We start from the raw sequence: 13,035 nt of genomic DNA, 5'->3' as shown, positions 1-13,035 counted from the left end.
GTATGTCGCTGAGTGTGTGTGGCTTTTGTGTGCATTCAAAGAGCAGGTGTTGCTGTGTCATAGGCAAAGCTGTGCTAGTGTTTGGTTTGAGAGGAAAACTTTCTCTTGCTGTGTGAAGAGGGAAAATAATTGGACTTGATGATGAGTTGTTGCAGGTGTGTGTGCTTTTTTGTAGTTTGATATCAGGTTTTATTTGCATGGAACTGAGTTTGTGATACATGTTGTTGAGCTGAGTGTGTGTGGCTTGTGTGCATTCAAAAAGCAGGTGTAGAGTGTCATAGCTGGGCTGGTGTGTGGTGTAATAACATTTTGAGAGGAAGAATTTTTTGCTGTGTGGAAAAAGGAAAGTTATTTGTTTTGGTGATAAATGGTTGCATGTGTTTTTTTGTGTAGGTTTATATCAGGTTTTATTTGCATAGAAGTGTTTGATATATGCAGTTCAGTTGAGTGTGTGTGGCTTTTGTGTGCATTCAAAGAGCAAATAGTTGTGTCATAGGCATAGCTGTCAGTGGTTGGTCCAATATGATTGTAAGAGAAGGTCTTCCTTGTGTGACAAAGGGAAATTATTTGATTCAATATTGATAACTGTAATAGTTTTTTTTTTTTTTTTTCATGCGGGCGTGTGTGTCCTTTGCTGTGTGCATGAACCATAGTTTGATGTATTTAGTTGGTTGTGTCTGTGTCCACCGGCATGGCTAAGCTGTGAGATGTTGTCAGCCACTTTCTGTGTAATGAGGAAGCAAATAATGTAATTAGGATGCCAGTTTGCTGGTTTATTATGATTTTGAGAGGAAAAGGTTTTCTTAAGATGTGTCTCTGTTTTGAGCAGCACAGTTGTGTTGTTGGCCATTTTCTTTCTGTTACTTGAACACAATATGGATGCTGGTTTGTGTCTTAAGCATTTTATAGAGAGAAAGACCTTATTTAAAATTAAAACCTAAAAAATTGCTACAGCTAAATGTATTCAGGATGCTTTCAGTAACTTTCTGTTCAATTAAATGGTGTTTTTCTATTAGACAAGTAATGTTGTTTAAATCAAACAATATGTTTCATTTAATTTACAGATATTGATATCGATTGGCTGTGAGATCTGGTGTTGTTGAGAGCGAGAGACCTGTGAGCGACCTGCGAGCGACCTGCGAGCGACCTGCGAGTGACCTGCGAGCTACATCTGCGATCCCTTGATCCAGGACAAGTTTACACAGACATATTGATTCAATTTAAAAACAAACACATAACTAATTGTTAATCAACACACATAGTTTTACTTCTTTGACACACAGACACACACAGACAGACAGACAGACACACACACACACACACACACACACACACACACACACTCTGCTAAGGTAAGTTGAAATATTTATGTATTTGAAGGCTGACCTTGTCTGGGAAAGCATTGTTTGTGAGTATGATTGGCACAGATTCACTTGGATTTTTAAAGTTTCTTTGAACTTTGGAGGAAATTTTATTTATTTATTTATTTTTGTTTGTTTGTTTTTCATTCCTAGATGCCCCGTGCCAAGTCCCACCGGCGGGCCCAGGCCCTGAAGCAGAGGATGGCGCAGCCGCTGCCATGGATCCCCCAGCCGCCTGTCCCCGAGTTCGTTGCTCGTAAGTATCAAACAGTTTGTTTATTTTTTTTTTAATGTTTAACTGATGCATTTTGAATGTTGTGTGAAGAAGTACGAATTTTGTGTCATCATCCTTAACTTTGTTGTCAACCACACAGGGCGCGGTACAGGGTACCGCCATCGCGTGCGGAGATGGCCGACTTCGGAGCTGACCCAGCGGAGCTTCAAGTTGGTCACTCCTGCCCAGAAGCCGGACCAGAAGGTATTAGTTTTTCTTTTTCAGAAACACAGTGCTGGTTGTAAGAAGTCGGTGTCTATGTTCTAAAGCCGTGTCTCTGTCGTTGCAGATGGTGTTCGTCGTGGGAGACTCCCACCTGCGGGCCATGGTGGATGGGATCGTCGCGATGCCGGAGGTACCTCTGTGTTTTTCTTTTCTCTCTGTTCCAGGTGCGCATGCAGCAGAGCTGAGGACGGAGGTGTCCCACGCCGCTCTCCCCTGGACCCCGGACGTGGTGTGTGTGCTCGCCCCGAGCAACAACCTGACAGCCAGCAGGAACATCGGAGAGGCGTCGCTGGACTTCGGTGCTCTCCTGGCTACAGTTTGCAACCGCTGGGCGAAGGTGTGTTTAATTTGCAGTTGGCAGTATTTGTTTTGTCCTGTGCTGTCACAGTTAGCGTGTGTTTTCACACGTGCTTTTTTAGAAACCTAAATGTGATTCTAAATGTGATTTTTTTTTTTTTTTTTTTTTTTTTTTTTGTGTGTGTGTGTGTGTGTAGGTGTTCGTGCTGGACTTCCCTCCACGCCTGAACATCGAGCCTGGCCTGCAGGAGCTGTTCCGCCAGGAGTTCCGCCGTGTCGCAGCACGCATGGGTACGTCTTAGTTTTGGTCATCAGTTTGATTATAACTGATGTATCGTAAACCTAACCTCATATGTTTTACATGAGTGTATTTATTACCAGAATGTATGATGTTTCTCACTTTTGCGGCAGGTCTCCCATACGTGTCTGTGGCAGAGCACCTCCCTCTGGACCGTTTGGAGCTGTGGAGCCGTGACGGTGTAAGTACAGCATACTTTGTTGTTGTGACATGACACATGGAGGAGTTGAAGGTTTCCATTTTCGATACACAAGCTGAGCGCAATGTGTTCTGCGTTTCACTGTTTTCCAGGTGCACCTCAGCGACAGCGACGGAACGCCGATCCTCGTCCAGGCCCTGTGGGACGCCGCGGTCCGCCAGCTGACTCCTCCTCCTCCTCCTCCTCCCTCGGTGCCCCCCCGGACATCGCCTCGTGCCAGGGTCTCCCCCGTGCTGGTCGTGACGGGACACAGCCCCGCGGCTCGTCACCGCAACCCACTGGAGTGGACCGTCGTCGGACAGGAGGGCAAGGTAATGTGTTTGAGTCATTTTCTGGCTGTACATTTGTCCATCTCTTCTGGTTTTACGCCTTTATTTTGTGTGTGTGTGTTTTTTTTTTTTTTTTTTTTTTTTTTTAATGGTGACAATTTTTTTTTGTGGTTTAAGATTCGAGCATCTCCGGTGCAAGAGTCTGTCCTCCCGTCCAACCCCGTCTGGTTCAGCGGCGACATCCTGGATGCCATGGAGAGGGTTTCGCCATCCTCGGACAGCGACGTCACTGCCCTTCTGCCAGCTGGCCAGGTAAACTGCCTGATAATTACATTTATATATTAGTTCTGACTTTAAGGTGTTTCTGTTAAGTTATAAAATGTTAAATGGGTTTGCCTCTAATGTTTCCCCTTTTCTCTGTGTGAGTGTGTGTGTGAATGGTTGTGAGTTTTTCCGAGTGCGTGCTGTGTCTTTTTGAGCCAGGTCATCATGGTGCTGGTGGTTGTGTGGCTCAGGTCCCAGGCTGCTCCAGTGCATGTGGCTCCCCTCGGCATCCGCATTCCTCATCCACCAACTGTTTTTACATTTTTTTCCTTTATATTATACATACAGATCTTTTGTTGTTTTTTTTTTTTTTCTGTGCTTGCAAAGTCTATTGTACGTGTGTATGTCCTGGACAAAATTGAATTTAAGACTGCATTTAACAAGGTTTGTTTTCCTTCTTTTAGACTTCCCGTGTGAGGCGTTCGCCGAAAGGTGTTGCCACAAGGCGTAGAGGAGGAAAGCGGCAGGTTGGTATCATATTTAGTATGTGAGCTATGTGGATTGTTTTTGTCGTATTTTGATAACACGTGTAGAACCCGAATGAATGAGTGCATTATTGAAATGAGTCTTTTGTCTTCCCCTATCTTTTTTTTAGGTGCTGGCAACACCTTCACCTGCCCGTGTCACCGTGCCTGCCTCCGGGTCCAGACCAGCGGTGCAGCAGGTTTGTCTTTGTTTATTTATATATATTATGTGAATTATTATTATGACAGGTAACAGGAAAATGGTTCTTTTGTTTTCTTTAGTAAAACCATGTTTTTTTTTTTTTTTTTGTATGTGTGTGTGTGTCAGGTGGAGACGACAGCCCAGGAGTCGGCCAGCGTGGTGCCAGGGGTGGTCGTCGGACGAGAGGAGGTTGCCGCAGCGTGCCCAGCCGTCCCGGAGGTGCGGCAGATGAATTTTGATGACACGTGCAGAACCCGAATGAATGAGTGCATTATTTAAATGAAGCTTTTTTTTCTCTTTTAGGTGCCGGCAACACCTTCACCTGCCCGTGGGACCGTGTCTGCCTCCGGGCCCAGACCAGCTGTGCAGCAGGTTTGTCTTTATTTAAATATAATATGTGAGTTATCATTTTGAGAGGTAGCAGGGAAATGGTTCTCTTGTGTTCTATTCACTAAAACTTTGTTTTTGATTTTTGTTTCAGGTGGAGGCGACAGCTCAGGAGTCTGCCAGTGCGGTGCCGGGGGTGGTCGACGCAGCGGGCCCTGCTGTCCCAGAGGAGCGACAGAAGATCGACAAAGCTAAGGCTGTTTTTGTTCCTTCTATTTGTGTTAGTGATGTTCAGTCAGAGTCTAGCGCTAATGCTGTGGCAACAGGGTCTAACACAGATAGCAGCAGGATTAGGCTAGCTAAAGTTGTGCGCGGGTCATTTCATCAGGGAAATGCCCGATTTGTGTATGGAGGTGTGCAGTGTATGGCTATAGCTTTGGTCAGCTTAGCCAAACACACGGTGAGGAGCGCGTTCTCGTGGGACAGGCTGGATCTGGATCGCGCGTTGGTTGAAGGTGATGAGTTGTACACGAGTTTGCGTGACCTCAACATCTTCAGCCATGTGTCTAATCTGCTGTCTGTGCCAGATTTGCCACAGCAGTTGGAATTAGACGGACAGCTGTTTAGGTTTAGTTTTGGTGACACGGTGTTAGGCGAAGTAGGCGTGACCGAAGGTGAATACATCGATTTCGGTGTGTTCATCAGCTTGCGTAATGGACTGGAGAGAATCTTCAGTCAATACACCACATGTCTTTTGACAATGTGCGGAAACACCACTGCCATCGTGCGTGAGGGTGGACGGTTCGCTGTGGTCGACAGTCACTCACGCAGTAACACTGGCTTGTTGCACCACAACGGTACAAGCGTGGTTCTGCATTTCGCCTGTCTTGACGACCTGCACCACTACATCTGTCGTTTGGCCGACAGTCTCCATTCGAGGGAGAAGCTCTTTGAGCTGTGTGGTGTTACGGTCAGCACGGGTGCAAGTCCAACGCGGTCTGGTGTGTCTGTGGAGAGTCTCATCACTGGGATGAGTGCTGCTCCAGCACCAGAGTCTAGTGTGCTCACTGAGGCTGGGAGAAAAAGTGAGGTTTGTGCAGGCAGTTGTGTGCCTGAGTGTGGTGTCAGCATTGCCGCAAGTCCGGCACTGTCTGGCATTTCTGTGTTGACTTTCTCCAGCGAGGTGAGCAGCGGTTCAGCGGCAGAACAAACAGTGGCTGATGGCAGAAAGCGCGTCATTTCTTCCGACACTTGTATGTCGAAGAAATCCAAGAGTTTCGATGTCCGAGAGGTCAATTTGGACGTCGAATTTGTTAGCGAGGTGAGAAGTGAAGAGCTGGTCTTCCATCCCCTCGGCGTAGATGTTTGTCGTGCTTTATGCACAAAGTTGAACGTCGATTGCGTGAAAGTTGTTAGTCCGGTAGCCACAGAGGAGGGGTTTTTAGGTGTTCCTTGTAGCAAAGAGAGGATTGTGGCCGATGGGAACTGCTTTTTCAGAGCCATCTCTCAGGCGGTGAGTGGTTCTCAGAAGCACCATCGTAGGATTAGGTTAGCTGTATGTAAAGAGTTAGAAAGGAACACAGATAGATATCAGAGTCTTTTGAGGACTGGGTACTCCTCTGTGTTAGAGTACATTGAGCAGTCCAGGATGAGGCGTGTCGGTAGTTGGGCCACAGAGGTGGAAATTCAGGCGACAGCAGATTGGTTAGGCGTTAGTGTGTTTACGTTCCATGATGGACGTTGGTTGAGATATAGCTGTAGTAGTCAGCCTTTGTCGGTAGAGTGTATTTACATAGAAAATGTAATGGGACGGCATTTTGAGAATGTTGTTTGTGTGTGTAAGCCTGGACTGCATGGTTGTTACGGTTACTGTAAAGTTAGGGAAGTGGCAGGTTATAGCATTAGGTCTAGAATGATGGATGTTGTAGATAGTGACAACACAGCGGTTAGGTATGATGTCGTAGGTTCTGTTGTAGGTGTAGAGGATAGTGACAAGGTTATGGAGGCTGCTAGGGAGTTAGTGTCAGGTAGAATGTCAGGGAAGTCTAAATACTTGAGGCGGAAGCAGAGGATGCAGGAGAAGTTGAATTTGTCACTTAGGGAGAAACGCCAATTAAGGATTAGAAAGATATATCAAGAAAATGTGGTATTCAGGGAGAAGGCTAAGTTGTGGAGTGTAGGGACATATAGTAAGAATTTGCCCCACAGAGAGAGGGTTTTAGAGATGGGTGTTAGGAAATATAGGGAAAGCACAGAACACAGGGAGACAGTTAAGGCCAGGAGTTTAGGCAAATACAGGGACAGCACTGAGTATAGGGAGAATCTTAAACAAAGGAGCAAGAGTAGGAGTAAGAGTAAGTATCACGGTAGTGTAGATCATAAGCAGAGAGTAATTTCCAGTGTCAGGTTAGGTAGAAAACAGAGGGTAGACAAGTCAAGAGATTTTGGTTTTGTTAGGGAGCAGTTTTTAGAAAAGGTCAGAGATGGACCTGATTTTGTGTGCTGTGTGTGTCATAGGTTGTTTTTTAGATATCAGGTGGTTAGTTGTGTTAGGGAAACTTATAGGCAAAGTTCAGCGACAGCGGCTGTGGCAGATAGGTGTATAGGCCAGCATTATTTGCATCGGTGTAGTGGTGAGTGTGTTGCGCCGTGTTCATTGGTTTCATCGCGCGGTAATTTGTGGATTTGTTACACGTGTGATAGGAAGCTTAGTTCAGGTGAGATGCCAGCTGAATGCTGGGTTAATAACTTGGAGCTTGATCCCATTCCTGCTGAACTGGGATCTTTGAATAGTTTAGAACAGCATCTTATTGCGTTACACATTCCATTCATGAAAATGTTGGCACTGCCTAAAGGCGGGCAGAATGGAGTACATGGACCGGTGACATGTGTTCCAGCCAACATTGTTCAGACTGCGAATGTGTTGCCACGTTCGAGTATGGAGGGGTCTCTGCTTCAGGTTAAGCTGAAGCGGAAACTCACTTATAAAGGGTATTACGAGTACCAGTTTGTCGATACGTTGCGTGTAAGACAGGCGCTAGAGTACTTAAAGAGGACAAATGTTCACTATAGAGATATTGACTTTAATGAGGACTGGGTTAACGAGTTTGTTAGGGAAGAAGATAGGGAGAGGGAAGAGGCCGAGTCAGGCAGTGAGGATGAGGCTGAGGTTAGGTCAGGTCAGGATAGAGGTCAGGGTGAAATTTGTGAGCTAGCGGAATCAGCAGACATAGGACAGGATGAACTGTTACATGACAGACAACAGCACTGCATGTTTCAGGACACTTGTCTTATGCCTGTTGATATTGGTCAGGAAGCTTTAGATCAGTATTTTAAGGATATTTTGAATATTGCGCCTGCAGAAGGGAATAGTCCGGTAAGAATGCTTTCTGACCACACGAATGAGGCAAAGTGTTTCCCGGTGTTGTTTCCGACGGGTGGTAAGACTTTTCACGATGGTCGGTGGCACGACTTGACGTTGGCGCGTTATCTTAATAATAGGATTATGCATGCCGACGGTCGTTTTGCGCGTAATGTAGAGTATATATTTTTTGCTCAGTATGTGTCGGAGTTGGACAAGGTTGTGTCCAGTGTTTCTGTTGCGTTGCGCAAGGATAAAGGAGGTCAGAGGCCTCAGCGGATTAGTGAGGATATGTTGGCAGATGCGGACGCCTTGAAGCAGTTGTTGGCGTGTGATGATGGGTTTAGGTTTCTTAAACCCATTAGAGGAACTCCGGCCTTCTGGCAGTCTGTCCAGAAGGACGTGATGGCTTGTGTGCGGCAGTTAGGCATTCCGACGTGGTTTTGCTCGTTTTCGTCTGCGGATATGCGCTGGCAGAATCTTCTGACCAGCATCCTGAAACAGGAAGGCAGATCGCAGACGGTAGAGGATTTGGAGTGGGCTGATAGGTGTGCGTTGTTGCGACGTAATCCTGTGACCGCGGCGCGGATGTTTGACTACAGGTGGCATTGTTTTCTGAAAGAGGTTCTCATGTCTCCCTGTCAACCAATCGGCAAAATAATCGATTACTTTTATAGGGTAGAATTTCAACAGCGAGGCTCACCACATGTACATTGTTTATTTTGGATCGAGGGTGCTCCCCAAATTGATAAAAACACAGATGAGGAAGTTGTAGAATTTATTGACCGTTACGTTACGTGTGAGCTACCCTCAGATGATGACACACTATTGGACACAGTGTCATCTGTTCAAACACATTCCAAACGACATTCAAAGTCATGCCGTAAAAACAAAACGACATGTCGTTTCAATTTTCCAAAACCTGTTTCTGCGCGCACATTCATTTGTAGAATGCGGGAGTGCAAGTGTGATAAGAACAAGAAGACAGGTGAGGCTGAATCTAATTCAGAAAACAAGCCAGCCTGTAAATGTTTTGAGGATAGGGATAAGATGCCTAAGGAGTTTGCGCACAAAATTCTTGAAGATGTCAAGAAAGCTGTGGAACGCGATGTGCCTCCTGCTAGTGTAGACGATTTGTTTCATAGTTTGCGCATTAATCAGGAGATCTTTGAGTGTGCTTATAGGCGTTTAGAGAAAAAGCATAAGGTAGTCTATAGGAGAGGGGTGAACGAGGTTTGGGTAAATCAGTATAGCAAGAAGTTGTTGAAGTGCTGGAATGCTAACATGGACATTAGCTTTGTCACCGACGCCTACGCAGTAGTGATATACATAATATCGTATATTACGAAAGCAGAGAGAGAAATTGGCCTCTTATTGACTAATGCCCAAAAAGAAGCAAAAAAACAAGGGAATCTCTCTGCCAAAGAAGCCCTGCGGAAGCTGGGCAGTGTATATTTACACAACAGAGATGTTTGTGCGCAGGAGTCGGTGTATAGGCTAACGAACATGCACCTTCGGGAGTGTTCCAGAAAGGTTGTGTTTGTGCCGACAGGCAGTAGGATAGTTAGAATGAGTTTGCCCCTCAGTGTGTTGAGGCAGATGGCCGCCTCCCGTGATCTACGGGAGGAGGATATGTTTATGATAAGTATTGTAGATAGATATAGAAATAGGCCTGATAGCGACGTGTTTGATAACATGTGTATGGCTACTTTTGCATCTGAGTATCGTGTTCTCAGCAAAAATGAGATGTCTCAAGACAGAATTGAACTGAAGAATGACTTAGGATTCATTCTTAGGAGAACACGCACTCAGTTTGCAGTGGTGCGATACATGCGTTTTAATTTGGATAGAGAGGAGGAGGCACATTTTCAGAGCCTGTTGCAGTTGTTTCTTCCTTATAGAACTGACTCAGACCTCAAACCTGATGGCTTTGAGCTGTTTGAGCAGTTCTATAACGATGGTGAGGTGTTGTTTAGCGACGGCTCTGTACATTCGGTTAGTGATGTTGTTGATGAGAATAGGGCAAGGTTTGAGGTAAATTGTCCTCACCTTGAGTTAGCTCAGGAGATAGCTGCGCAGAATAACGGCGTAGATGAGGATGTTTGGGGTGAGCTTTGTCCTGAACAGGAAGCGGAACGCCTTGAGGGTTTAGAAGAGATGAGGCAGCAGCGGGAAGGAGAGTTAGCTGAGGAACAGTTAGTTGAGTCGTTGGTTAATGTGCCAGATTTGATTGTTGGTGGCAGACAGGTAGCGCAGTTAGAGAGAAACAGGTCCATTTTATCTAGAAGTGAGGGTTTGGCGCTTGTTAGGTCTCTGAATGAGACACAGCTTGCTGTTTTTTATAAGGTGAGACAGTGGTGTCTGCAGAAGGTGATGGGTAAAAACCCAGAGCCTCTGCGTGTATTTGTGACAGGTGGCGCGGGGACGGGGAAGAGTCATTTAATTAGGGCTATTCAGTATGAGGCAGCGCGGCTGCTGTCAACACTTTGTGATCAACCAGACGATATCTGTGTTTTGTTAACTGCTCCAACAGGAATAGCTGCATACAATTTGAATGCAGCAACAATTCATCACACATTGAGTATTGGCAAACAGGCTAGTTTACCTTACACTCCTCTGGGTGAAGATAAACTAAACTCTTTGCGAGCAAAATTAAGTCACCTCCAAATTTTAATCATAGATGAAATCAGTATGGTTAATCACAACCTGTTGGCTTATGTCCACGGTAGGTTAAGGCAGATAAAACAGACAGGCGACTTTTCCCCGTTTGGTAATGTTAGTGTGATAGCTGTCGGGGACTTCTATCAGTTGCCTCCCGTTAAAGGGAAGCCTCTGTATAGTAGTCCTGTTGGTGTGGACCTGTGGTGTAATTTCAGCATCGTGGAGCTGAAAAAGATAGTTAGACAGAAGGATAGTGTTTTTGCAGAGATGCTTAATAGGTTAAGAGTGCGTTCCAGGGCCACCCCAATGTTAGATAGCGACGTTGAAATGTTGAAGATGCGCGAGACCGGCGAGGTGAGCTCAGCCTTGCATATCTTTGCGACGAATAGGCAAGTAAGTGAGCACAACCTAAATTATCTGTTTGACTGCTGTCCTGATTATGTCACCATTGAGGCGCAGGATTTTGTGACTAACAGGACAACAGGGAATTTGGAACGGATGCCCGGGCATCACGGCGTTGCGGCGGACACGTCTCTACCAGAGACTTTGTGTATAGCGAGGAATGCGCGCGTCATGTTGTGTAAGAACGTGGATGTTGCGGACGGCCTGGTCAATGGAGCATGTGGCACGGTTACTCAGGTAGTTTTTGGAGAGGATTCCACGTTTCCTCTCACTGTGTATGTTAGATTTGATGATGAGAAAATTGGTTCAGATAGGAGGAAAAACCGTGCACATGCAGCAGTAGAATGCCTGCAGTCTACTGCCATTGATCCAGAGGAGGATAGAGCTACTAAGCGTGGCGGTTTGCGTCGTCAGTTTCCTCTTAGGTTAGCGTGGGCTTGCACTGTTCACAAAGTGCAAGGACTCACTGTGGACGAGGCGGTAGTGTCTTTGAAGAGGGTGTTTGCACCGGGGCAGGCATATGTAGCGCTTAGTCGCGTTAGGGCCTTGTCTGGACTGATCATCGAGGATTTTACAGAGAGGGCTATTTATTGCAAGGACGCCATAAAGGAGGCCTTGGATAGCATGCCTCCATTTTTGATTGAGCAGCCAGAGCCTTCATTAAATGCACACAGTTTCTCTGTGTATTTAATGAACGTTCAAAATTTAAGTCGCCACTTGGTAGATTTGGTGTCTTGCACGCAGCATTTGCAGCTTACCTGTATTGCTGTGACAGAAACGTGGCTCACTGCACAGTCCTCATTAGACGGTGTCCAAATTGAAGGTTACACTTTCCACAGTCGTCCTCGAGGCTTGTGTTACAGCAGCAGTAACCCCAAATTGTTAGAACTAAAGAACCTAGAACATGGTGGAGTAGGTTTGTATAGTGTAGACAATTTGGACTGTGATATTCTGCAGGTGCCCGATTTGAATCTGGAGTGTTTGGTGTGCCTGTGCCACAAATTCAACATATTGTTGGCAGTAATTTATCGTCCACCATGTTATCCAAATTCTTTATTCAAACAAAATCTGGGGAAGTTACTTGATTGGTTAAATCCAATCAGTAACACAATTGTAATAATGGGGGATTTCAATGAGAACATTTTAAAAACATCATCAATTTGCAAATTTATGGGTGAAAAAGGATTTAGTCAGCATGTAACACAAGAAACTACAGAGAAGGGGACACTAATTGATCACGTTTATGTTAAAACAACACAGTACAATGTGGAGTGTGCAGTGATGCCCACGTATTTTAGTGATCATGAAGGTGTTGTATGTAGTTTTAGTGTAAACGATGATCAGGGGTTAGTTGTTGACTTGGAGGAGGTAGAGGGCCTCTTTGAGTCAGACGTGGATTTTGATGAGGGTTAGGTTGGTTTGTTTGGCAACGGAGGCAAACAATGAATTCACACGACCGGTGTGAATTCTTTGTTTGATGAGTCAAACGGAGCTACATTGCAGTGTCCCGGTGCAAATGTTAGTGTTGTCGCGTTTGTGTGTTGGTTCAGAGGAAACTGACTTGTAGTGTGTTGTGTTGTTCATGGTGTGTACATTGGCTACCACTATGAATGTTGTCTTTTTAGAGCCTGTCCCACTGTAATTGTATAGATTGTTATTTATTGTCATTATTTATAGTATTTATATCGTGTATTATTGATTTTAGATTATGTATTTATGATGTGGAATAGATGATCATGGTTAGATCTTAGATTAAGCAAATCATGTGTTTCAGGTATAATTAGAGAAGGTTTAGTTGTGAGAATCATGTGTAGGGACGTATATCAGGTAATCATGTGCCACAGGTTTATGGATGTGTTAGTCTCTGTTTGCCACGTGTTAGCTGTTGGTCTCTGTTTAAAGTTTAAATGTGAAGAGTTCATTTGCAAAAACAGATAAAAGCCATTCTTAAAATGGATACACCATTTCACTGATACTGCTTGGAGTTCACACACACACACACACACACACACACACACACACACACACAAAGCATTATTTAGGATAATAAACATTATGCCAGGCTAAGTAAACATATAAATAATAGAAATAAATATAAAGTAAATTTTAATACAATTCAAAAAAGTTTAAAAAGGTTTCATAAACTCAATGGGGATCTGTTTTTGCAAATGAGCTCTTCATGTATATCTGTTAAAATTTTAAATGTATGACTGTAAAGTTTAAATGTATATCTGTTTAAAGTTGAAATGTATATAGTTCTGCATGTTTGAGTCCATGTCACCTTCATGTGTACTGTCTGTACACAAGAGGTTCACTTTCAATACTGAAGTGTTCTGTCTGGTGTGCATGAACTCAGAGCAAATCTGTTGTG

At 44.7% G+C, this 13,035-nt stretch overlaps 1 long non-coding RNA gene across 1 annotated transcript; it reads left to right on the top strand.

The window, feature by feature from the left end:
• The first annotated feature begins 2,176 nt into the window (after positions 1–2,176).
• LOC115357173 (uncharacterized) lies at positions 2,177–2,611 on the top strand. The gene is made up of 3 exons (XR_003928076.1): positions 2,177–2,197; positions 2,355–2,448; positions 2,569–2,611. It is a non-coding gene; the product is annotated as an uncharacterized LOC115357173 (long non-coding RNA).
• Positions 2,612–13,035: the final 10,424 nt, after the last annotated feature.

The sequence above is a fragment of the Myripristis murdjan genome, chromosome 3 (assembly GCF_902150065.1).
Source record: "Myripristis murdjan chromosome 3, fMyrMur1.1, whole genome shotgun sequence".
Classification (NCBI taxonomy): Eukaryota; Metazoa; Chordata; class Actinopteri; order Holocentriformes; family Holocentridae; genus Myripristis; species Myripristis murdjan.
The sequence above is the reverse complement of the archived record's forward strand: the minus strand, read 5'-3'. Positions and strand labels throughout refer to the sequence as shown.